The 24,067-nt window shown below is 60.9% G+C and overlaps 1 protein-coding gene across 2 annotated transcripts in view; it reads right to left on the reverse strand.

Moving 5' to 3' along the window:
• The window catches only part of CXXC5 (CXXC finger protein 5), a 37,849-nt gene extending 31,383 nt beyond the window's left edge, over nt 1-6,466 (reverse strand). Inside the window, exon 1 of one of the 2 annotated variants that reach the window (XM_065030213.1) lies at nt 6,326-6,466. The gene's annotated coding sequence lies outside the window, so the exon portion shown is untranslated. Of the gene's footprint in view, nt 1-6,246 lie in introns of both variants that reach the window. The other variant, XM_065030214.1, reaches the window with a different exon arrangement.
• Nucleotides 6,467-24,067: the final 17,601 nt, after the last annotated feature.

Consider the following 24,067-nt stretch of genomic DNA (forward strand, 5'->3'; position numbering starts at 1 on the left):
CAGCCTCCAAGGGAGACAGAGGCACCCAAGTCACAAGGGTCCCAGCAAAAAGTGAGAACTGATGACGCAGGACCCTTGGAGGCACTAACAGACCACCTCCAGTCTGAGTAGATAGAACTGTGTTGCTCGTTGGGACACAGCTGAAGACTCTCATAAGGAAGACCATGGGAGATGGATGTTGCCCAGACATCCCTATGAAGAGCTGGAGCAGAGGCAGGAACTCAAGGAAGGTTTGCAAAGCCAAAAATGAAACATCCATCAAGCCACAGCCGCAGGCTAGAGCAGTGCTGCCTTCCAACAGCGGCAACCACCAGCAAACCAAGGGATGACCAGAGACAGCAGCACCAGAGGACACTGGGGGTGACCATACCCCATCTCATCACACCAGAGCACAAACCCAACCCTTGCTCAAGCTGGGCCATTACCAGGCAGCCAAACAACTGCTGAGCAAACATATGCCAGGGTCAGGTGGGGTCTCATGGGTGGCAGCACTGGAGTCACCCAGAAGCACCTCACAGCCTGCGGGGCCAGGACAGCACCATTCCCCAGCCAAGCCACCACCCAATGTCTGGTGCCATGAAAGTGACAATCAGACCCTCGGGATGTAGCCCATCTCAGAAGTGACCCAGAAATAACAGGCTACGTCTCATACTGCGGTGCAGGTCCCATCCATCATCTACATCATGTCCCCACTGAAGACATGTATTGCGGCACAGCCAGTGACCTAAGCCCTCTTCCAGCTCCCACCTCACTAAGCTGGGAGAGTGAAGACAGAAAATCACAAACCAGCATTTTCTTTCTTTGCCACCAGTCCGAGGGTTGAGCCCCACGCACACCTGGGCCACCACGCCATAGGCATCACTCTATGGAGGTGATGTGTCCTCATACTCCCAGCACAAAGGATGTTCAAGTTCAGGCAGTGGAAGATCACAGTATCACAGTATGTTTGGGATTGGAAGGGACCTCAAAAGATCATCTAGTCCAATCCCCCTGCTGGAGCAGGAACGCCTAGGTGAGGTCGCACAGGAACATGTCCAGGCGGGTTTTGAATGTCTCCAGAGAAGATGCTTTGGTACAAGCAACACTGTTCGAGTATAAGGACATAGCGCCAGACCCACAAATCCCAAGGGAAGACCAGGGCCTGGGAGTCAACCTTCATGAGGTGGACACAGAAGGGTCGTTACTCAGGTCCCTCTTCCATGCCATAACGATGGATGGGTGGAAACCAGAGACACCAAGGCAGCCTCTTGAAAACCTTGCGACCTTAAAAATCCTTTTATTCACATAATAACAGGCTGCCACCCATGTGTGGCAAGGGCTGTCATCTCAGATCGTCAGTGCCCTCCACTTGCTTGCAAGCCAGGATGAAACCACTCCAAAGACGTTATCGATGCACCCCCAGCCCTGAAAGGAGAGAATACTGGGCAGGGTGAGGACCTGCTCCACGGCACATTTGCACCATCGGCGCTGAGATCTTGATGGACCCAAAAGCTTCTTTCGACCCTGGTTTTCAGGGTGATTGTCCAGGGTGAAACGTGCCCTTTGGATGCTCCCAAAGGCAATGGGACTCACAGGTCACCCACAGCCCCTCATTGGTGTCTCACTGTCCTGCTGCCTGGCTCTCCCTGCAGCTCTCCTAGGGCTCCAACACTGCCGGCATCCCAGGGGACACGGGGCACAGATGGGGACACAGGCAGCTCCTCGCCCCCGTGCCCTGATGCTCACCTGGCAGGTTCCCCAGCAATAGTCACAGCCCAGCTCCCCCAGGGCAGGTCCCTCTGGCACAGGCCTGATCCTGCCCAGCTCCCCATGGCAGAGCCTCCTCCTCCAGCTACCCCCTCGCTCTCCCCTCCTGCCCATCCTATGCCACTGCCCCCCTTCAGCAAAACACAGAAGGGTTTGGATGGGAAGAAACCTCCAAAGACCATGAGCATCTTCAACCAGACCAGGGTGCTCAGAGCCCTGTCCAACCTGACCTTGAACACTTGGCAGGGATGGGGCATCCACAATCTCCTTAGACAGCCTGTCCCAGTGCCTCACCACCCTCATCATAAAACATTCCTTCCTTATGTCCAACCTAAACCCGCCCTCTTTCAGTGTAAAACCTTGGCCTCTTGTCCCATCACTACAGGTCCTGGAGAAAAGTCTCTCTCCATCTTTCTTACAAGCCTCTTTTATATACTGAAAGGTGCAATGAGGTCTCCCTTCTCCTGGCTGAAGAACCCCAGCTCTTGCAACTTCTATCCACAGCAGAGCTGTTCCAGCCTCAGATCATTCCTGTGGCTCCTCTGGCCCCTCTCCAGCAGGTCCATGTGTGTCCTGTGCTGGGGACCCCAGAGCTGGACCAGCACTGCAGGGGGTCTCACCAAAGCGGAGCACAGAGGGAGCATCCCCTCCTCGACCTGCTGCCCACACTGCTGGGGATGCAGCCCAGGATGCAATTTGGTTTCTAGGCTGCAAGTGCACATTGCCGGCTCATGTCCCATCTGTCACCCACCAGTATCCCCCAGTCCTTCTCTGCAGGGCTGCTCCCAACCCACCCTTTGCCCCCACCCAGCTGCAGGACCCTGGCATTTGTCATGGCTGAACCTCTCACTGTTCCTCCTGCACTATCACCTGACCCCATACACCAGGTACCACTGGCAGTTCCATCCCATCCACAACCACCACAGCCCCTCCCCATGTCCCCAGCAGGGAAGGGGGCCACTATCTCCCCGGGATGGCGGTTCCCATCCTCCTCCCCAGCCTGGCTGGGCTTCAAGAGGGGACACCCAGCCAGGCAAGGCCCTCCAACCGCCCTGTCCTGGGCAGTGGGACAACAGGGGGTCCCCCAAGATGGGAGGGGGGGCCCTGCAAGACCCCCCACGCTCCCAGGAGTCAAAGTTGAGTCAGGGGAAAAGGAGGGGAAAAAGAAAAAAAAAAACAACCCTTTTGAGTGCAATATTTTAGTTGAGCAACAGAGCATGAGTAAAGGAGGGAGCTTTTCGTGGTCTGGTGAGTTTAAGCTATGAGCTGAAAGTTTAACTATTAATACACTTAATCAAGAGGTTGTTCGTACGGTCGGAGTTTGGGAAAACAAACGTGGCAGCGGGGTGAGGAGAGACGGGGGAGCGGCAGCACCCGCTCCCGCCAGCCCGGGGAACGTCCCTGCTGGGGGGACAGAGGTGGAGGGTCCGGGACACACCAGGGCCGGGTCCAGCCCCAGCTGAGCCTTGAACGGCTGTTGCAGGAGATGTAGGGGGGCTGGCTGCAAGGGCCAAGCACCCTGGATCCAGCCCTCCTCCAGCCCCTCAGGTAGGAGCTGTGGCAGAAGGGACAACTTTGGGGAGAGGACGCCACCCCCAAGCCCTGCAGCATCCTCAGGTCCCAGGCAAGCAGCACCTGCGCTGCCAACACCTGCCCATTTCCAGCCTGGATGAGCCCAGGTGACAAGAGGAGCAGGACAAGGGATCCTCAAAATATCGCCCCCCACCTCATGCCCACATAGCATTTCCCCCACCACTCAGCTTTGGCAAGGAGGAGGAAAAGGAAAGACGGGCTGAATTTCGGGGCACGGCGCCCGGAGCCCCTCTGCCCTGCCTGCCCTCCCTGCGCCGCGGGCAGGAGGTGCAGGCAGGCGCCTGGCAGCGCGGCGCCGGCTGCCCGCATGCCCGCCACAAAGTCCATGTCAAGGACGACTCGGCCGCCTCCTGCCTCCTTCCCAGCGTGGCGGGGTGGGGGAGGCGTGCGCGGAGCCTGGCACAAACACCCCCAAACCCCTGCCTGCAACCCCCGCTGGCAAACAGGCAAAGTCCCCTCCCTGCCCATGAGGCCACCCAATCCCCGGACAGTGCCGGACAACCACGGTGGGGGGCCGGCATGAACTTCTGAGCGCCACCGGCGGGTCCTTTGTTACTTTGCTTTTGTTGTCACACGCCAGCGCGTCCCCATCCCCATCGTCCCGTCATCGTGACGCCCCCCCACACACACACACCCCAACACCAGCCCGGAGGTCACAGAGCAACATCTGCCAGCATCATCGGGGTGATGCCGGTACCGGCATCCTGGGTTTGCCAGGCCTTTTCCGGGTATCTGCCAGGAGCCAGGGCCACCACGCACGGTGACACTTTTTGGGTTCGAAGCTCGGCCCACGTGACACCGTGACTGATTTGAATTTGATGCGGTGGCAAGAGCCGCCGGCACCACCGAGGAGGTGAGAGCTGGCGTCCCTGCCGGGTCTGGATGCTGGGAACTGGGGCTGCTGCTAATGAAGATGGTTCTGCAAAGCTTTTCCAGATAGAAATTTTAAGGAAAACCGGACGGACAGATGGACGGATAAGGGTTTCCATGCCTACGAGCGCTCCCGCTGAGCAGGACCTTTGGGGGGTCACCACATCACTCCCCCCACTTTCCCGTCCAACCCCTCCTCATCTCAACCCCGCTGCCCTCCCAGGGAGGGGGCTGCAACTCAACTCCCCGGGGAGCAGCAAGCTGATGGGGAGCAGGGGGGGTTCCGTCCCGCCGCAGCCCCAGGTGCGGCCCCGCCACCGGGCGAGGGGGCCGGGGAGGAACGGACAAAGCGGCACAAAGGGGTTGCTGACACAGCAAGGGCCCGTTTCCAGAGAAACAAAACTTCCGCCGGCTCCGGCCCTGCGCCCCAGGTAGCCAGGCTTGTGCATCCCCCATTCCCCAAATCCTGTCTCAACCCCCCCCAATCCCCGTGGCACAGCAGCCCCCCCTATCTTCCCCCCCTCCTTTCCCGGGGTCGTTTGCAGGGAGAGGACGGCGGGGGGTAAAGGTTGCCCAGCCGGGGTCAGGGGCGACGGGGCGGCGCACACATGTGATCCGTTATCGCAGGATGTGTGCGCAGCTTTGTTTATGCGTGGGACGCTGAGCGGGGCCGGCGGCGGCGCTTTGGCCCCCCCCATCCCCATCCCACCCCACCCCCCTTCTCTCCCCAATCAATCATCCCAGCAAAGAATAAACCGACCCAAAGCAAACACGGGCCCGCAAGAAGGACGTCGCCGTTTGCGGGATGCAGCTAAAAGAACCACAGTAATAATAAAAATAAAATAAAGGGGGACGGGGGGGGCGGGAAACCGCCGTGGAGCTCGTGGGGCCGCGATTCAGCGGAGTTTGGTGCCATAATCCCAGGATCAGGCATCGCTCATAAAACCCACGATGGCTTTGGGGCTGGCAGCACCCGCGTCGGGCGCATATGAGGGATATTCCACAGCGGACGCGGGGATCCGGCTGGATCTTTGGGACTCGGGGTGCGATGGGTGCCTTCCCCACCGGAGGTGGGGGGGAGCGGGAGATGTGGGAATCCCATTTGACGGCGAAGCCGGGGGGGGGGGAATTACTTAGGAAGGGGGAGGGATAATAAAGTTGGGTTAGTTCCTGCACATGGCTGGGCGATGGCGAGCGGCGCCGCTCCCACGGCCACCCCACTGCCGGCCACCGCCGGAGGAGCCCGACTGCCGCCGGAGCCCGGCGCACGCCGGGAGAAGCGAGAGCTCCCCACGGGGAACTGAGCGCGGAGGGGCCGCTGCGAGCCCCAGGTGCCGGGTGGGGGTGACCCCCCGCCCCCCCACGCGAGAACCGCCGCGGGTGGCAGTGACCGGCCCCGCGCTGCCCGGGGCGCGCCGCCTTCCCCCGGCGCCGCGGCGCTGCCGGAGCGGCCGCCCCCGCCGCCCCCCGGCCCCGCCGCCACCATTGTCACCCGGGAAACCACCGGGCGATGCCGCGGCGGCCCGGGGCGGCGGGGGGGAGCTCGTCCCCATTCTTCCCCCCGGCTCCCAGCGCATCCCTGCCGGGGAGCGGGGTAGTGGCCAAGGGGACGGGGAGGGGGGGTTCAGCCGCACCGAGAAAAACTTTGCTCGTTACCCCGCCGCCCCTCCCCGGGAAGCGGCGGGGCCGCTCGGGCGCCGCGCAGGCAGCACCGGCCGGGCCCCGGCGCGGGCAGGCGGGCAGGCGGCCAGCTCCGCTCCCCGCCGCCGCCGCGGGCAGCCCGGTAACGGCGCCGGGCGGAGCGGGGCGAGCCGCAGCCGCCCCCCGCCAAACTTTTTCTTCTCCCCCCTCCCCTTTCTCCACCACCCCCACCACCCCACACACTCCAACTCCGCCGCCGCCGCCCGCCGGAGCGGCCCCGAGGGCCGGCACCTACCGGCGGTCCGGGAGCCGCCACCGCGGGCAGCACTGCCGGGAGCGGCGGGGGCTGCCCGGGAGCCGGGGGGAAGAAAAGCAGGGGGAGGGGGGGGTTAGCACCTGCCCGACGCCGGGGAGGGGGGGCCCGGGCGAGGGGAGCCGAGGCGGGCACGGTGCCTCGCCGCCGCCGCACACCCACCTCCACATCGCCGCTCGCTCTGGGAGTGCTCAGCCCCGAATCGCTGCACGGCGCTGCCGCCGCTGCCCGCGGCTGCCGGCAAAACCCGGACCGGACCGGACCGCCCCGCGCGCCCAGCCACGCGCGCCGCGCGCGCCCCCCGCCGCCCCACGCGCGCGCCGCCCGCCGCACACCCCTCACTCCCCCCCTCATGTCGGGGTGCACCCCCGGGTCACCCCCTGTGTATCCCCATATCACCCTCTGTGCATCCCTCATACCACCTTCTGCGCACCCCCCCTGTCACCCGCTGTGCACCCCTGTGTCACCCACTGTGCAGCCCCGGGCCACCTCCTGTGCACTCCCGTATCACCCTCTGTGCACCCCCTATATCACCCTCTGTGTACTCCCTGTGTCACCCTCTGTGCACCCCTCATATCACTCGCTGTGCACCCCATGTCACCTTCTGTGCACCCCCCATATCACCCTCTGTGTACTCCCTGTGTCACCCTCTGTGCACTCCCCATGTCACCTGCTGTGCACCCCCCATGTCACCCGCTGTGCCCACCCTGTGCCAGCCACCCCCACGGGTGCCACCATGCTGTGCCCCTTGTGTCCCATTGCTCGCACGGGTGTCACCTCACTGTGCCCCCTATGGGCTGTCCATCCCCCACGGGTGTCACTGTGGGGTCCTAACCACCCCCATGAGTGTCACCACAGTCTGCTCCCCCATGTCCCATCCACCCACACGGGTGTCATCCCACTGTGCCACGCCCCCCCGTGTCCCATCAGGTCCTGTAGGATGTCACCATGGTGTCGTCCCCCCATGTCCCATCCACCCCCACAAGTCTCACTCTGCTGTGCATCCTACATCCTGCCCACCCCCACAGCATGACATTGTGGTGTGCACCCCCTGTCCCATCTGTTCCCATGGGTGGCCTCCTGCTGTGTACCCCCATGTCCCATCCACCCTCAGGGGTGACACTGTGGTGTGCCCTCCGTGTCTCATCCATGCCCACAGGTGTCACCCTGCTGTGTACCCCCATGTCCCTCCTGCCCCCATGGGTATCACCCCACTGTGCCCCCCAAATCCACATCCATTCCCAGTGGAGTGTCACCCTGCTGTGCGTCCTCCTTTGCCCTCCGTCCTGAGGGGTGACACCCCTGTGTGTGTCCCCACCACGGGCTGTCCCCTGCCCAGCCTCAGGGGTGTCACCCTGGCCTGCATCCACCAGCCATGTGCTCTGTAGGGTGTCACGCCAGGGGGCTCCTCCAACCCCCATCCACCCATGAAGCTTCACCTCAGCAGGTGGCCCCCATCCCTCTATGTCCCCCACCGTGGGTGACCCCAGAATGTTCCCCATCCCTCTGTGTCCCCCACCGTGGGGTGACCACAGAGTGTTCCCCACCCCTCTGTGTCCCCACTTATGGTGGCTCCCAGCATGTGCCCTGTCCCCCTGTACCTCCATGTCCCCTTTGGGGTGCCCACATGCCCTTGTCCCCCTCATGGGGACCCCAACCTGCCACTGCCACGGGGAGGGCCCTTTCCTGTTCCCAAGGCAGAGCATCCGTGAAATCCCCCTGAACAAACAGCAGATACTGATAAGTCACCCAGAGGGAGGGGACAAATCTCCCAGAGCTTTGGCCCCTACAGGGATGAGGGGTGGACACACTCGCCCCAGAAGTTTTCTGCTCAACTTTTTGGCAGGGTTTTTTTTGGTGCTTGCAGGGACATTTCTTCTTTTCTCCTTTGAAGGGCAGGCACTGAAAAATTGGAAGTTTAAAAAACTCTTCAAACCCCCACTGCTCAGCCAAGAGCAGCTTTCCAGGGACAAACAGCCCAAAAAAAGCCCCACCACCCCCAATTCCTGCAGCCTTTTCAGTTGCCAGCAAAATACCCAAAACCTCCCAAAAGCAGAAACCCTGACAAAAATGAAACTGGGTTTGTGTTGCCGTTGATTTTTTTTCACAGGAATGCAAAATCGCTTCCCACCCCGCTCCCGCCTCAAAATGAAACAAAAAATGTAAGATGGGGGGGGGGGGCGGGCGGGGAAGAAAGCAGCACAGATACGTTGTTTGTATTTGATCCGCATCTCATTAGTTATGCACCTTTTGCACATTTAACGACTGAATTTTCAAACATGGGCGCTGTGATGATGCTCTGCCTTCCCAAAAAGCTCCCTCCCGGGTGGCAGCAATGGGGGTCACTGTCCCATCCCTCTGGGCACCCCTTGTGCCCTGTCACTGGCTGGCATCGCCACCAGCCCCCTCAGCTCCTCTGCTTGCCCCCCACCATGTGCTCCTTGCCCACCTGCCTACACCATTCAAGCGTCTTGCCACCAATAACAGGCATCGGAAGAGTCTCGTGCCAGGCGTGTGGGATGCAGGTGGCAGAGGTGACATGGGAGAAGGGACAGCAAGCCCCAGAACCGCACCCCAGCCCGGCTGCGGTGACACCGGCGATCCTGCCCAGCAAACAACACCCTCTCACCTGTGTGGGCTTCACACAGGCTGTTTCTTCTGCCCTTTTTTGCTATTTTTAGGGACCCAAGTGCACGCCGACTCCCAGTGCCCCTGTGAGCTGCAGGGCACTGATGTCCCACTCGCAAAGGCACGGCCCATAGCAGTTGCACCTGGAGTTTGCCGCCCACCAAAGGTCCTCTCCCAGCCACAGCAGGATTCCATAGCTCAGCATATTTGGAAAACTCCCACAAACGAAAGTTTCCTTTATTGGGAGCTGAAGTCCTCTAACAGAGGGGAAACTGAGGCACAGAGCCCAGCAGGGACTTGCTCACAGTGGCAGCAGCAAAGCTGGGGCTCCAGCCCAGCTCTCCCCAGCAAACCTCCAGGCTCCCCAGCATCCCTGAGCTGGTACCTGCTGCCTGGCACCCAGTGCTGCAGCCTCGGAGATGACAGGGTCCCCCAGTGCCCCCGAACTGGTACATCCTCAGAACATGGGGACAAGGGCGTCGGCCTGGGGATGCAGCCCACAAGCCTTTGTCCTGCCATGGGACCCTGTTCCTGTGTCATGATGGGAGCGGGTGGCAACAGGAGGGCAGGGATGGAGAGCAAAGGGGACAGGCAACGGGGACAAGGATGGAGGATGGATGGGATGGGGATAGAAGATGACAGGGACAGTGATAGAGACTGAGGAAGTCAGGGATGGAGGATGTCAGAGATGAGGATAGAGGGCAGGTGGGACAGGGATGGAGGGCCAGAGGGGCAGGGTAGAGGGCACAGTAGATGGGGGATGAAGGCCACAGGGGCCGGGGGTGGAAGCTGCAGGGACATGGCCGATGGCAAGGGGACAGGGTGGAAGTTGCCTGCAAACAGCAGCGCTGCCCCCAGTCTCTGCCTGCCAGAACCAGTGCCAAATGTCCCCCACCAAGACAGGCACCGGGCCCCCACAACGCGGTCTGCGCTGCTGCCACCCCAGCCAGGGAGCGGATCTGGGACCTCTGCCCAGCTCTGGACAGAGGCACAGGGCTGGGAGTAACGGAGGGGACACAGGAAATGGAGGTGATGCTGGGCAGCCTGACCCTGGAGTGGGGAGGGGGTCACACAGGTCCGTGGCCCCCCCCGGTGGCAGCAGGGTGCTGCGGGACAGCAGCTGGGGGGCTGCCAAGGTTGCACACATGGGAGTCCCATCCCAACAGCCTCCAGAACACAAACACGCTCCACAACACTCAACCCAACCCCCCCAGCACAGCCGCCACCATCCAAGTGGGTTACAGAGCTGGCACTCACTTATCACCTCCTCCATGCCAGGTGCGGGGTGTCTGCTGCCAGAGGGGACACAAATCCGGCCAGATACTGCACCAGGAGCCCCAGACCTTGGTGACATCCCTGGTTTGGGAGAGGTGGAGAGTGGGATCTCTTCAGCCATCAAAAGCCTCTTGAAATGATCTTCCCCACGTAACCTCCCAGACCCCGGGCAGGAGGAATCTGGACAAGCCAATTTGCTCCCCTTGGCCTCAATGGTGCCAGATAGCCAAGCTGGAGCAGCTGACGGTTTTGGGGCACTGAGCTCCAAGAGTGTGCCCACCAGGGCTGGGGTCGATGTGACCCACCGTCATGCTTGGCCAGCTGCCACTGGCAGGCTCTGCCTGTGCCTCTGCCCCCATGTCCCCTGGCTGGAGGCCACGGGAGTCCCCACCTTCCCAGCTGCAAAAGCCTCGAGTCCCAGGGAGGGGGTGCCCCGAGCAGCACGTAGCCCTCCACCGGCCCCACCACCCGCTAATTGAGGCTCTGGTTGTGTTAATTTTTAACCCCAGCTGTCTCCCACGTGGCGGGCGCTGGCCACAGTGGCTCGCGCTGGCCCCGCTTCCCAGGGACGTCCTGCAGCCGATCATGGCAGGGACCGGCCACCTCTTCCTAGAAAGGGCTGGGGGGGAACACGAACGCTCACTGTTCACAGGGTTCCCTAGTGGGAGCCCAGCGTGGGTCCCCAGAGGGCTTGGGGATAGGGACATGGGTGCAGAGCAGGCGTGTGGCACTGGGGGGGCCATGGTCTGGGCTGTCCCCCCAGCTCCTCTGCAAATGGCAGCAGCCGCTGCCCGGGAATGTCCTGGCAGGAGGGACCCAGGCCTCAAAGCAAACAGACGCCGCGCCGGCGGTTGGGAGAAGGGCAGGCAGCCGGATTCCCTCTGCCCTCTCCCACCCGGCGTGGCAGAGCAAGGGGGGAGTGCGGCGTGGAGAGCATCCCCCAGCCCGCAGCAAGGAGAAAGGCAAGACCCCCTCCCGCATCAGCGCTTGCTGGGGGCTGAGGAGCTGCTCAGGTGCCACAAAGGCACACCACGGCCACCCGGGTACCCTGGACATGCAGACTGCGCTGGGTGAAGGGCGAGTGGGTGCGACAGGTCCTGCCGCTGGGCCAGGGGCAGGTGGGCTGGTGGGCGAACAGGCGTAGCTGTGGGTGGGCTACGTGCCACGGGGACATTCGAGCTGCAGCGTTTCCACCTCCGGGGACCCCGGCAGGCTTTGGGGTTTGTTGTTTTTTTTTTTTTGAGCCGGGGATTCGCCTGGAATTCAGACGCCCACGTGGTCCAAAATAGCCTCGCTCCAACATCCGGAGCGTCCTGCAAAAGCCATCTGCCTGCGCAGGCAGGGCAGGCAGCCGCGGGGCTGGGCACGGGGTGCAGATCCCTGCCTGGTGCTTCCTGCTGCCCACATCGGCTGCTGGGAGCTTACAGAAGCGTTGTCCTACGAGAGAGGGGCAGGCAAGCGCTGTGATGCACAGCCAGACAGGGGACACTGGTCCTGGGTCACGTTAACATGGAGCTTTCCCAATATCTGCAGAGTTTTGGCTCACCCCAAACCACTGCTCAGCACTTGGGTCGGGGAAGACACTAGTGGCATGAAAACATCCATTCTCAGGCCAAGGTGGTTGCCCTTTAGCTCAGAGCTGAAATGCAGAGCAAGCCAGACTCAGGGGCAAAATTATTCCTGTTCCCCTCATGTCCTCCCGTGTTTCATATCCTGGCCAGCCCTGTATCACTGTCTCAAATCCAGCATCAGTCCTGTGGTAGGACAGGATCCTTCAGTCCCACCACCTGTGACGAGAAGACACCTGCTCAACATGGTCCCTCCTCGCATCCCCCACTGCGGGGACTATGGGGCCAGATGGGGCTTTCCAAACCGCTCCTGCCCGCAGCAGCTGTCCACCCGAACCAGCAAACATTGATGGATCAGGACAACCACAATTTTAGAAAGAGCCGTGCAAGTTAAATGATTTCCCTGGGAAATATCAAGCGTTACTTGTGGCAAGAGCTAATTTGGGCACGCTTGAGTCAGGAGACATGGAGAAACAACTGTGCAAACTGTGCTGGCACCAGGGTGTCAGGCAGGACATCCCCTTCTGCCCAGCACACCAGCCGCCGTGCTGCCTGCACCCCAGGTCCTGCCCAGGCGCTTTCCCGCAGCCTCGGGGCTCTGCCTTCCCCAGGGTGATGGGGAGTCTCATCTGAGCACATTTGCATTTTGGTGAAGGCCACAGAGAAGCAATGGCCTGGAGCTTGTAGCATAAGACCTGGATCACGGCAGCACCCCCCTGGACACATTGGTGTCCAGCAGCCAACAATGTCCCACCAGAACAGGAGAAGGTTCCCTAAGCAGGTCACCATCTCCATTTCACAGGGATCCCTTTGCACCATGGCAGGGCCTAGTTTGGGGGAGCTGGCCCACCAGAAGTCCCTTGCAAGCATGGACACCAGCTCCAGGGGATGCTCTGAAGAGGTGAATCTCCCAGGAGACACAGAAGCAGGGCAACCTTGGAGCAGAGCTTAACCCTGAGGGTTACGAGACTCCCCATGAAAAACACTCATCATCTGTTGCATCCCTGGGGGGGCAGGTCAGGTCCCCCCGTGACCGCCCAGGTTGCACCCCATTTGGCAGTGAGAAAGTCTGGGGGAGGCCGAGTCTGGCAGGCGAAGGATGCTCTGTCACCTCCCACGCTCACGAGGCCCTGAGAAAAGGTGCATAATGTGAGGTCCCACCTGGATGCATGTCCCCCCGTTTCCCATCCCCTCCTCCCAGTGATGCCGCTGCAGCTGAGCTGTGACTGACACACGTTGACCGGGGAGCCAGGATGTGAGTTGTGCACACCCTTCCTTGCAGAAAGGACTCTCCAACACTGCCTTCTCTGCTTGGGTTGGTGTCCTTTGCCTAGATCCCCCACCTCAGGCAAAATCTTCCCCTGACTCTTACACCTGGAGCAGCACCCCAAACCCACCGCGCTCCTCTCTGCTCCCATTTACTGCCTGTAAAAGACGTCAGCAGCAACGCGTGATCGATGGTATTGAAAGAAGCTGACAGATCCGACTCTATTGGTATAGGAAGCTGTCCCCTCTTGATCACCTAAACACCATCCATCATCCAGGCTGATGCCACCTCTGTGCTGATCTGCAGCCTGTAATGGATTGGAAGATGTCAAAAGGACTCGTTATGTCCAGGTGACTCTTCCTCCAGAAAGGAAGCTGAGGGGCTGAGCAAAAACTGCATGTCTCTCACATCACATCCTTAACCACCAAAGGAACCTCCAAGATATCTCTCCTCGCTTCATCGTCAAGGGACCCTTTAACATCAGAGTTCAACAAGAGCAGCACCAAATTCTTGGGTAAGCTGAGATGTGCAAGGGTCACATCAAGGTCTACTGGGAGACACCTCATGCAGCCACCTGCAAAGCAGGAGCATTGGGGTGCGCTTGCCCACTTCTCCTGCTGTCGGAGAAACTGCCTTTTCACCAGGAAGCCTCTGTAACCTGGCTGGGAAGACGGGTCCTTACTGGGGACCAGCCCGCAGCTCCTCCCTACTGCCCCATCCCACCTTGCCACTCTCCTCCCCGCACTCACTGGTCCCCACACTCAGGGGACACGTCTGCAGCTCCCTGGGAACGTCTGGCATCAACAGCCCCGGAGGGTGGAGAAGAGCGAGGCCTGAAGCTCCGACTCGTAGTTCCATTCCTTCTGGGGCAAACGCAACCCAAGAAATCGCGGCAAAGAGCCAGGCTAGAGTTGGATGGGAACAGACCACCATCTCCTTACCTAGGAAGACCAACTGGACTTGTCAAGAGGAAAGAAATTCATCTACATCTCACACATATGGTCTCATCCTAATGGATATGTATGAGCATAAGGGAAGAAGAATAACCTTCTGGTTAGGCTAAGGGCTTGGCAGTTGAGATTTCGCAATGCTATTCTGAGCGCTGTCCACACCTTGCTCCAAAGCCTTAAGAAAACTCTTTATCCATCCTCGGGCCTCACGTTTCCATCTGGAAATGTGGCCGAAACCTATTTTGCACTCGCCGCAAAGGAGAGAGGAGGGACATTTGAGATGCGCCTCCCTCCTCGGGCGACTATTGTTTCAAGTTAAAGCGAGCGGGCAGGACTGACGGGAAGAATGAAGAGCCACGAGGCTCCGCCGGGAAGGCTCCGGTGCCACTTCAGGCTGCCTGGGAAACTGAAACCTCAGTGGAAAGGGAAAAAGTCCTTTCCCAGCAGTGTGGGCCAACACAACTCATCACCTCAGAGGGAGCTGGAGCTATCAGAGCATGTTTTCATCCCCACGACCCAGCCCCAGATGCTTCCTGGGCTCGATGTCTTCCAGGAGGGATGCAAGAACGTGCACTGCCTGAGGTGGGGGAGCACCCAGGACCACTCCCCAGGCTGGCAGCCATGCAGGAGGCAATGGGCTGGTGGTAGAAACCCATCTTTTGTCAGCAAACATGCCCAGGAGCATGCTGGTGCCTGCTCAAGGAGGACGGTGCACGTCACTGGGACCCGCAGCAGCCAGTGGCTTTGCCTGAGATGCTCCAGGCACTGAGGTACTCCGGGTGCCCCGAGGCAGGTGGCCAGGCTGGAGCTGGGAGATGTCGCTGGTTCCCAGAGGCAGATGAGGTGTCTCCTCACCGCTTCCCCATCACTGTGAGACACAGTGTGTGGCCCACGCTGGGCAGTATCACCCACCTCCAGCCCCGCACGGGGGTCCCAGCCCTGCCCTGGCCCCCCAGCACCATGGTTGCTCCATGTCCCTCCTTGTCCTGCCTGGTCCAGCCTCCACGCTCCCCTGATCAGGGACTAGGACCCTGTTCCCTGAACAGAGGCCAGTGTGGACTCCCTCCTCCATCTCTTCCTCCTCCTTCTCCTTGTCCTCTCGCTGGGCATGTCTGCAGGAGCCTCAGCCCTGCAAGAAGAACACGAAGCAGCCATAAATCCTCCCCTGCAGCCCAGGGCTCTGCCAAACTCTCCCTTCCACCCAAATTTATGGAAAAGCAGGTCCCTGCCAGCAGAGCACAGCACAATAGTGAGGTAGAACAGGCAGTGCCTGCTGGCTGCAGAAAGGGCTCCTGCAGCATCCTCCCCAACAGCCCCTCTCTTCCTCATCCTCAGGCTGTCACCTTTGGTGGCTTATGGATGGACACAGCCCTGCACAGCCCAAGCACCTGCGGCACAGCTTGCCTCCCCCCATCCCACTCCCCAGGAAACCCTTGGGCACACCCCAAGACACAAGTATGAGCACGGGGTCCCAAGGCAAGGGACACTCTCCATGGATGGGCACAGATGAGTGCAAACACCACCTTGTGCCACCATGTGTCCGCCAGGACTGTCAGGGGGTGTGGGCCCTGACAGAGGTGGGGGAAGACAAAGGGTTTGGGGAGGGAGGCGAGAGCCAGGAGCTGAGCGTCACTGGGGATTTCATGGCGGTAGCAAAGGTCAGGCACATGCCAGCCCCTTCCTTCGCTGTCACAGCAGAGGCACAGCTGACAGCAGCCCCGAGTATTTGCATCTCCTGATGTCTGTGTGCTGAAATTTGCAGTCTTAATGGTGCATTAATGCTGGGTCCTGAATGTCATTACTTCTGAGAGTGAGAAAAGGCTCAGAGTGAAAATAAAAATTCCCCTCAACCCAGCCTGGTGAGTGTGGCCACAGAACGCCTGCTCTTGCCAGCCACCCATGCACGTGGCTGCAAGGCGGCCCCGGCCACAGGGCTGCAGAAATCCCATCACTAAACATTACCTCTTTCCTCCATTTATCCTTAAGCCTGGGATGCCCCTTCCCAGGTACAGTGCAGCCCGGAGCCCACCCGCCCCCCAGCCCACCGCCATCCCAGCTGGGCTCCCTGGGACCGCCCTGTGCTGCACAGCTCAGGGAATTCAATATACTTTTTGCCCAAATCAAACTTGGCTCCTGCTTCTTTGCTGCAGTCTGGACACAAATTTCTGGGCCTGAGCTTAAGCACAAAGCACTTGGAAGGCTGTCTGGCCTGCAGGCAGGGAAGCAGGACAGCCAAGGCTTGCGCAGGAGAGCGGGAGGGAGCAAGTGCTGGAGGTGGCTGGAAGGAGGGACAAGGCAGGGGGAACCTCCTGGGTGCTCGGCATGGGCCAGAGCAACACTTGCCTGCTGGCCACGCTCTCTGCAATGTGGTTTTTAGGATGAGTTTCAGGGTGACCAGCACACCAAGGGCCAGCAGCCTTTGTGTCCCTCAGGCTGTTGCCTCCCGCACGTGTCCAAGCCTGACCCAAGGGCACCCCAATGAAGTCAAATAGCCCAGGGCACGTGTGGGAGAGCACCCAGACAGCATTACAGCATCTCCCGTGGCCTTCAGATCTGCAGACCTCTGTGCTTCTACCCCCTTGGACTTTGAGATCCACCATCGGCAGGGTGGTTTCTCTCCATCCTTTCCCTTGTTTGAGACTCATGAAGTTCCCAACCATCAACACCGGGAAAGGGTGGGAGAATTAGACTGGTTGAACGTGACTCCACAACCCCCAAAAAAAAACCCCATCCACAGGGTCTCCAGACCCTCCATAACCCTCCTTGGAAGCAACTGGCCAGAGCTGACCCCATCACCTCCATCCCAGCAGCCTCACCCTGTGTCCCAATCCAGGGGGGGCCATCCGTCACCCCCATGGGGCAGGTCTCTCCCTGCAACCCCTACCGCCGGTGACTTGATGCCCAGCCTGAGATTCCCCCAGCTCTCCCCAACCTGGTTTCCATCTGCGCAGCCAGCAGCAGCCCCCTCCTGCCCGGGCGGGCCTGCCCTGCCTTTCCTGGCCATAAAAACAACGGGGCAGTGGAAATATTTCGGAAACACCTTTTACAGTTCTCTAGACAGGGCTGCAGTTAACCCCTGAAGGAGCTGGCTGCCATCAGGAAAAACAATTTCATTCCAGCCAAATTATTTCACAGGAAAAGGCTGATTTTGGTGCCATTTTTAACGCAGATGACTTCAGCATCGTTCCCTTGGACTTGGCCATCTTTTCCTGTTCTCACATAGCGCAAGAACCCGGAGCTCTGGCATTATCTGGATCGAACATTTTACCCTGTTCCACGCTCGTCCTCGGGGCTTCTCCGTGGAACCGCCCTGTGGTGCTGCTCCCACAGCTGGGGTTTGGAGGCGTTGCTGAAACCCAGCCCCTGCCACTGCCCGGCGGCTGTTTTCAAGGGCAACTACAGAGCGTCAGGTCACAGTGACTAAAATAGCAGATTCTGGTCCAAATCGAGGTGATGAGCACATTTTGTCCAGTCCTTGCCCAGATCCCAAGCGGTCGAGCTCCTCTGGGCCAGGAGCACTGTCCCAGCTCAGGGACACCAGCCACCCGACCCAGTGACACCCAGCCCTGGGGCGGCTCATGAAACCTCTCGCTTTCAGAAGCGATTCTTCCCCACTTCAACCTGTTGGAGAAGTCCAGCACCTGGTCAGGATGTGACCCTCCACAGGCAGCTGGGGACCTCCACTGGGGTCCTGGCACAGCGGGACAGACGGACACAACCCTCACAGTGGGGCAAGCGGGAGGGTTTGGGGCTCAGACACCCCTGGGGACATCCTGGGGTCCTTTTGCTCTGCACGAGCCACACAGCAGATGTCTGAGAGGGGTGAAGCTGGTAACTTCAGCCCATTGCAGCTCCTCATGCAGCACTGACCCCCAAAGTGGTCCCAGCCCCCTCGGCTGCCCCTGGCGACGGCAACGCCGGGACGTGACATTCCCTCCGTTTTGTCTTCACACATGGCCAGTTCTCAACAAGCGCTTCCCTCTGACTGCAGCAAAGGCCAAACTCTTCCACCACCTGGCACGTAAGCCAGGATGGGGCAAAGCCAGGCTGAGAGCACATGTGTCTCACCAGCAGCTGGGAAAAGGGACACCCAGTCCCCAGCACCCGGCTCGAACCCACCAGCAAGGTCCCCAGGAAGGGATCAACGCCGCCCAGAGGTGGAACCCAGATTCCTTCAAGCAACACCCTGGCTGTGGGGTCAGATTTACAGGTCCCAGAGCACCCAGGTCCTCATGCCAGGTGTGGTACTTTGGTGCTGCTTTGGCAGCCTGGCATGGGCACAGACACTGTCCCAACGAGGACCCTCTTGACACGTGGCACCAGCAGGTTGTTCAAGCTGCACCAAACTCTCCAGGCATGAATGACCTCCTGGAAGGGGACCACCATGTGCCGTAGCAGATCTCCATGGCGATGTGGCTGCTGACACGTGCTCCCGTTTACAGGTGATCCCAAATACTCATCTCCAGCATGGCCCTGGGGAGGACAACATCTCTGTCCCTTGCTCCTCCACACTTGGACCGTCTCCCTGCACTCGGGTCGCTGCCCTGGCAGACTTTCCACTAACCGCTCGCTCCTTCCTGAGGGCGCAGCATCCTCAACGGGTACTTCAGAGGCAATCAAAAATTGCTATTTTTTGCTTCTCGGAAAATTCAGCAGTGATTCAGAAAAGAGCCTGGGATTCGGGCCATCTGCATGCGACATCAGTTACCACCCGTGTCACACATGGCTTGACTGAGTCCCTAAATCATCCCATGCCTCAGTTTCCCACCTTTATAAAACAGAGAGGGCACACCTTCAGTTGTCCCACTCTTTATCCTCCCTTTACACACCTTCTGGGGCAGAGGCTGCTTCTCGTCCAGAGGACTGGCAGCATCCTGGCAGCAGAAACAAAACATTTGGGCATCTCGCTGTAGTGGGACAACCTGTCTACACTTGGAAAAACGGTCCTACCCTCACCCAGACTGAGGGCTGCGCTTTCCTCATCCAGTTACTGGTCACTGGTGAGACCTGAGGCTCTGGTGGGACTGGTGGCCTTCGGAGAGATGGGGTTCTCCCCCAGCATCCCAGTTGCTCCTGGAAACAGGAGAGGATTTGCACGGCACTGGGTCGCTCCAGACCTTCAAAAAAAAAACCCAGTGTGCCCCTTGGTGCATCTGTACCATTATAGAAGGCAGAGCCAGATGATGTGAGGAGAGTCTCCATAGCGCTCATGAATGTTGTTTCCAGCTTCGTTTCCCTCCCTTTCCTCTTCAATATTGGCTGGAAACCATCTCCTCCCACCTCTTCCATGGCCCCTTCCAGTCCCCACAGCTCACGGTCCCCGGCAGAGCCCCTGCAGCAAGGGCAGAGCAAGACGGTGGGTGCTCAGGGTCCATGGGAGCTGGCTGAGGTTGCTCACACTGCTCAGCATCCCGAGGGACACCAGACATTCAAGGACCTCTGTGTCCAAGAGAGGACCTCCCATCTCTCCCCCTGCACCCATATGAGGGGAAGGTGCTGGGGCTGCTCGTGATGGTCAGCAGTCCCCATCAGGAGCCTCAGGGGACGGTGCCCAAATGAGCGACATGGACTTTGCACCCTGCAGCTCCAGGTTCAGGAGCCCTGGCCCTGCTGGACCTCATGCCACCTCCTCAAAACTCCCTCACACAGACATTGGAAAGAGCAAAGGTCTCAACTCCAGCCGAGGCACAGGGAGGTTCGGAGTGTCCTGGTGGGATGTGTCAGGGAAGATGGGAAACCATCTGCCTTCCCTGAGGCTGCGAGCAAAGCGCAGAGCTGGTGCTTAAATTGGGTGGATCCCAGATCTCACCTCCCGTCACTGGTGGTCTGAGACCTAGAAGCCCCCTCAGAGAGGGATCAGGCTTCCATGTTGCCCTGCAGCAAAGCTGTCCTTGCCCAGAAGCCGATCTCCCAGGGCACCAGTGTCCTGTCCCTACCGTGGGGACATCCCGGCTGCATGGGGAGAGACAGAGGCAGAGCCCCCTGTCCCCTATGGAACAGGGATGGAGGAACCGGCGGAGTTGCCATGGAGATTTTCTCCCTAGCAGATGCTCTGGGCAGGTGCAAGAAGAGGCTCTGCCCCCCTCGCTGTGCGGCACAATGCCAGCCGGATCCTGCAGAAACAGGAAGCCTCTGCAGCCGCCCGCCTGACAGCCCAACGGCCACCACCGCCACCACCACCGGCCGCCCGGCCAGCGGGGCCCCCCGCCAGCATCACTGCGGGGAAACTGAGTCACCTCCCAGAGCCACCCCAAGCTCCTGACTTCACCTGCCCTGGCCCCAGGCATGGGTGACAGTGGCACATTGGGGGTGCTCAACCCACCTTTGGGACCCGCCACCCCCCCGCTGCCCTCTTCTCCTGGCACCCATTGCCATCTCACTGGGAAGACTGGCTGCACACAGCACTTACCCAATAGACTATGTGATCTTTAGCGCTCCCCGCGCTGCCGGGGTGCTGGCGTGTCCCCCACGGGCAATGAACCCCAGTCAGCCTCTCCAGCCTGTCCCCAGCAACACAGGGACACTGGCCCTGGGGACAGCACGGGACATCTCAGCGGGAGATGGGCGATGCCAGCCCAAAGTGGTGGGGTGGTGGGGACAGGGGCTCTGAACTGCCCCTGAGACACCCCAGCTTCCCCCCTTTCCTGCTGCTCCCAACACTTCTCCTGGTCCCTCCAGTTACTCACTGCTCCTTAAAACCGTCCTCTGAAGTTGCCTGTGCTGTGACACTAGGTACTTTAAAATCTCTCTTCCCCAGCTTTTTCACAAAGAATGCCTTGAAAAACGTATCGCTAGCGCTCTCATCTTAACGTACGGTCGAAACGCAGCTCCTCCGGTGGGACCCTTATTAGGAGCTGATTTCAAATCAGGTTCTGGCCAGCCTTGTTTTTCAACTGTTTGCATTGCCGGTTGTAAAGCGGTTGAGGCGAGTGGCGGGCGGGTTTCGAAAGCGTTACGCACACAATCAAAAGCTGCTCTATTAAGTCGGCGGCGAGCGTTTCCGTGGTAGGCTAAAGTCGCCGGTTTGTGTACCTAGCGCAAAGGCTGCGTTTCAAAACATGCCCGGGTCGCTCTCCCACTTGCGCTGAGCACCGAGGAGGAGATAATGGAGGCAGTGTTTGGACATATTTTGGCGCTATCACGGAAATAACGCAAGCCGGCAATCCTCCTGCAGCTGCACGATGGTCGCAGCACCCTCCTGGTGCTGCAGGCACTTGGGGGGGACAACAGGCCTGGCCGTGCTGTGGGGGCCACAGGGGTAAAGCTGGGTGAAGCCTCCAGCTCCATGCATCAGTCCCCGTTCCAAAATCCCAAAGGCATGAGTGTGGTGGGGCACTGCTATGCCCATCCTGGCAGCCCAGGGATGGCAGACCTGTTGCTGCTGTACCCAGTTAACCGTGGGTGGCAGGTGACACTTGCACCCTTGGGACAGGCTCTCAGGGTGACAGGGCTGGGTGCAGGAGCAGTCCCCCGTGGGTACTCAGGGGACAGGGCTGCGGTGCTGGTGTTCTAGGGGCACACGTGCACCTTCCCAGGGATCTGCTGGCACAGGGAGCAAGTGTGAAGGCCAGCAGGGTGCAGACCTGGCGCAGCGTCACCCTGAGTGGAAAGGTGCAGTGCTGGGGTGGGACTGGGGGGAAGAGTGGGATCGTGCAGAGTTGGTGTAGTGGTGTAGGGTGCCAGGTGTTGGTGCAGGGTGATGCTGTGGGACAGTGGTCCGGTGCAGGGCAGCGGTGCAGTGCCTGGTGCAGTGGTGCCCCCTGTGCTGCCCACCGCAGTGCAGCGCCCAGTGCGACGCAGTGGATGTGCCTGGTGCGGCTACGCCTGGTGCAGCACAGCCTGGCAGTGCCTGACGCAGTGATGCCCAGTGCAGTGCCCACTGTGGCAGTGCCCAGTACGGCACTGCCCACATCGGTGCTGGTGTGGTGCTGCCTGGCACTGTGTTCAGGTTGGTGCCCGGTGCAGCAGTGCCCAGTTTGGTGCTGCCCAGGACAGTGTTCACTTAGGTTTTGCGCCCAGCACAGTGCCTGGTTAAGTTTCTGGTTTGGTGCCTGGTGTGACACTGCCCAGTTCCATGCTGGCACAGTCCTGCCTGATCTGGTGCCTCATTCAGTGCCGGTTTGGTTCCTGGCATGATGCTGCCCAGCCTGATGCCCAATTCCATGCCTGGTTCAGTGCCTTGCTCAGCACTGCCAGCTGTGTTGCCCAGTTCTTTGCCTGGTTCGATGTCCCATTTGGCGCCCACTGCAGCAGTGCCTGGCCCAGTGCCCAGTTCTTTGCCTGTTCTGGTATCCAGGTTAGTGCCTGCTGCAGCAGTGTCCAGTGTGACACGTGGTTCTGTGCCCAGCCTGGTGCCCCGTTTGGTGCTCAGCACAGTGCCCAGTTCCATGCCCGGTCCAGTTTCCCATTCTGTGCCCAGTTCTGTGCCCGATTTTGTGCCCGGTTCGGTGTTCCATTTGGTGCTCAGCGCAGTGCCCGTTCTGGTGCCTGGTTCTCTGCCCCATTCTGTGCCCGGTTTTGTCCCCTGTTCTGTGCCCAGTTTGGTGCTCAGCACAGTGCCCAGTTCTGTGCCCCGTCCAGTTCCCCATTCTATGCCCGGTTCCGTGCCCGGTTTTGTTCCTGGTTCTGTGCCCGGTTCGGTGCCCCGTTTGGTGTTCTGCGCAGTGCCCAGTCCGGTGCCAGGTTCTGTGCCCGATTCCCCATTCTGTGCCCGGTTCCGTGCCCCGTTTTGTTCCCGGTTCCGTGCCCGGTTCCCCGTTCTGCGCCCGGTCCCGTTCCCGGTCCGCTGCCCCGCCCGCTGCCCGGCTCCGGCGCTGGGGCCGGGCGGTGCGCTCCGCGGCGCGGTGCGGTCCAGGCCGGCTCTTCGGGGCAGCGCGGGCGGGCGGCGCGCCAGGCGGGTGCGGTGCCACCGGCGGGGCTCCCCGGGCCGCCGCCGCCGCCGCCTGACATTGGCTGGAAAGTGGAGCAGCGCGGCGGGGACGGTCGATGCGGATCGATCGCGGCGCGGGTGGCACCGCGGCACGGCACCAGGCACCCGGCACCCCGGTTTCCCCCCCTCCGACCCACCTCCCCTTCCACCCTCCCGGCCCCCCCGTCCCGGTCCTCCCCGGTGTCCCCGCTCGGCATCGCCCCGGAGCCCGCTGGCGGCTCCCCCGGGCCCGTCCGCATCTCCCTCCCCGGCGTCGCCCCCGCGGAAGGGGCAGCGCTAAGGGCGCGGGGGCAGCGGGAAGCCGCCCGGTGTCCCGGGCGATGCGTGAACCCCGGGACCGGGCAGGGGTTGAATGGCAAGAGCCCGGCCCCGGGGGTGTCCTGCCAGGCCCCGGAGGAGCCGTTTGGGGGGCTGGGGGACACACACACGGGCCCCTGGGACTCCAGTGAGTTTTGCTGGGGTGATGCTGCCCCATCACCGTGTCCTTGTGACCCAGCGGGACACGGACGGGATCAGCCCCGGACTCCAAACCCAGCCGGGGCTACCCTAGTGCCCTGCCAGATCCTTCCTCCTGGAAGCTGGGACATCTCGTTTGGGGTCCCCCAATCCACGGAGTCGTTTCAGACGCGGCAGCAGGACCCGGCCCTCCCGCTGGTCCCGCTCCATAACCCGGGGCCTTGCGGCTCCTCGCAGGTGTCTCCAGCACCGCGCACAAAGAGCTCCAGGACCGGCCACCAGCGCTGGGACAAGCACCCGAGCGGCTGTGCCTGTGCAGACCCCCACGCTCGCCCCATCCCTGCCAGCTCTGAGCATCTGCCGTCCCCGGAGCTGGCAAGGGCTTCGCTCCGGCTGCTGCTTTCAGGCTGCTGCACAGGGGACGTTGCCCAAAGTTTCCTTCCTGGCGGCGGGGAAACCTTTTTTAATATAGGAAAGCGAAGTGCCTGGCTCGCAGTGCACATGCGCCGCGGCCAGCGCAGCCCCGCTCCGCGCTCGCAGCCGCCCGGGAGCGATGGCTGTGGCTCTGCCCTTTATCTTTCCCAGCCGGTGCCGGATTGTCGGGGCCAGGGACACGGTGGCTCCGTAAAACAGCGTTGGACGTCGCAGCAGCACGTCCCTGCCTGCCTCGGGGTGGGGGGGATGCGCTGAAATCGTGCGGTGCGGGATAACGGCTGTTCCCCCAACGCTGGAGCAGGGAGAGAGACTTTTTCCGAGAGCGCCTTTAATTAATGGCAGAAGGAGCTGCCGGGGCGGCTCGGCAGCGCTTAGGCAGGGTTTTAGCCTGGGATC

This window comes from Columba livia, chromosome 14 (genome assembly GCF_036013475.1).
Source record: "Columba livia isolate bColLiv1 breed racing homer chromosome 14, bColLiv1.pat.W.v2, whole genome shotgun sequence".
Classification (NCBI taxonomy): Eukaryota; Metazoa; Chordata; class Aves; order Columbiformes; family Columbidae; genus Columba; species Columba livia.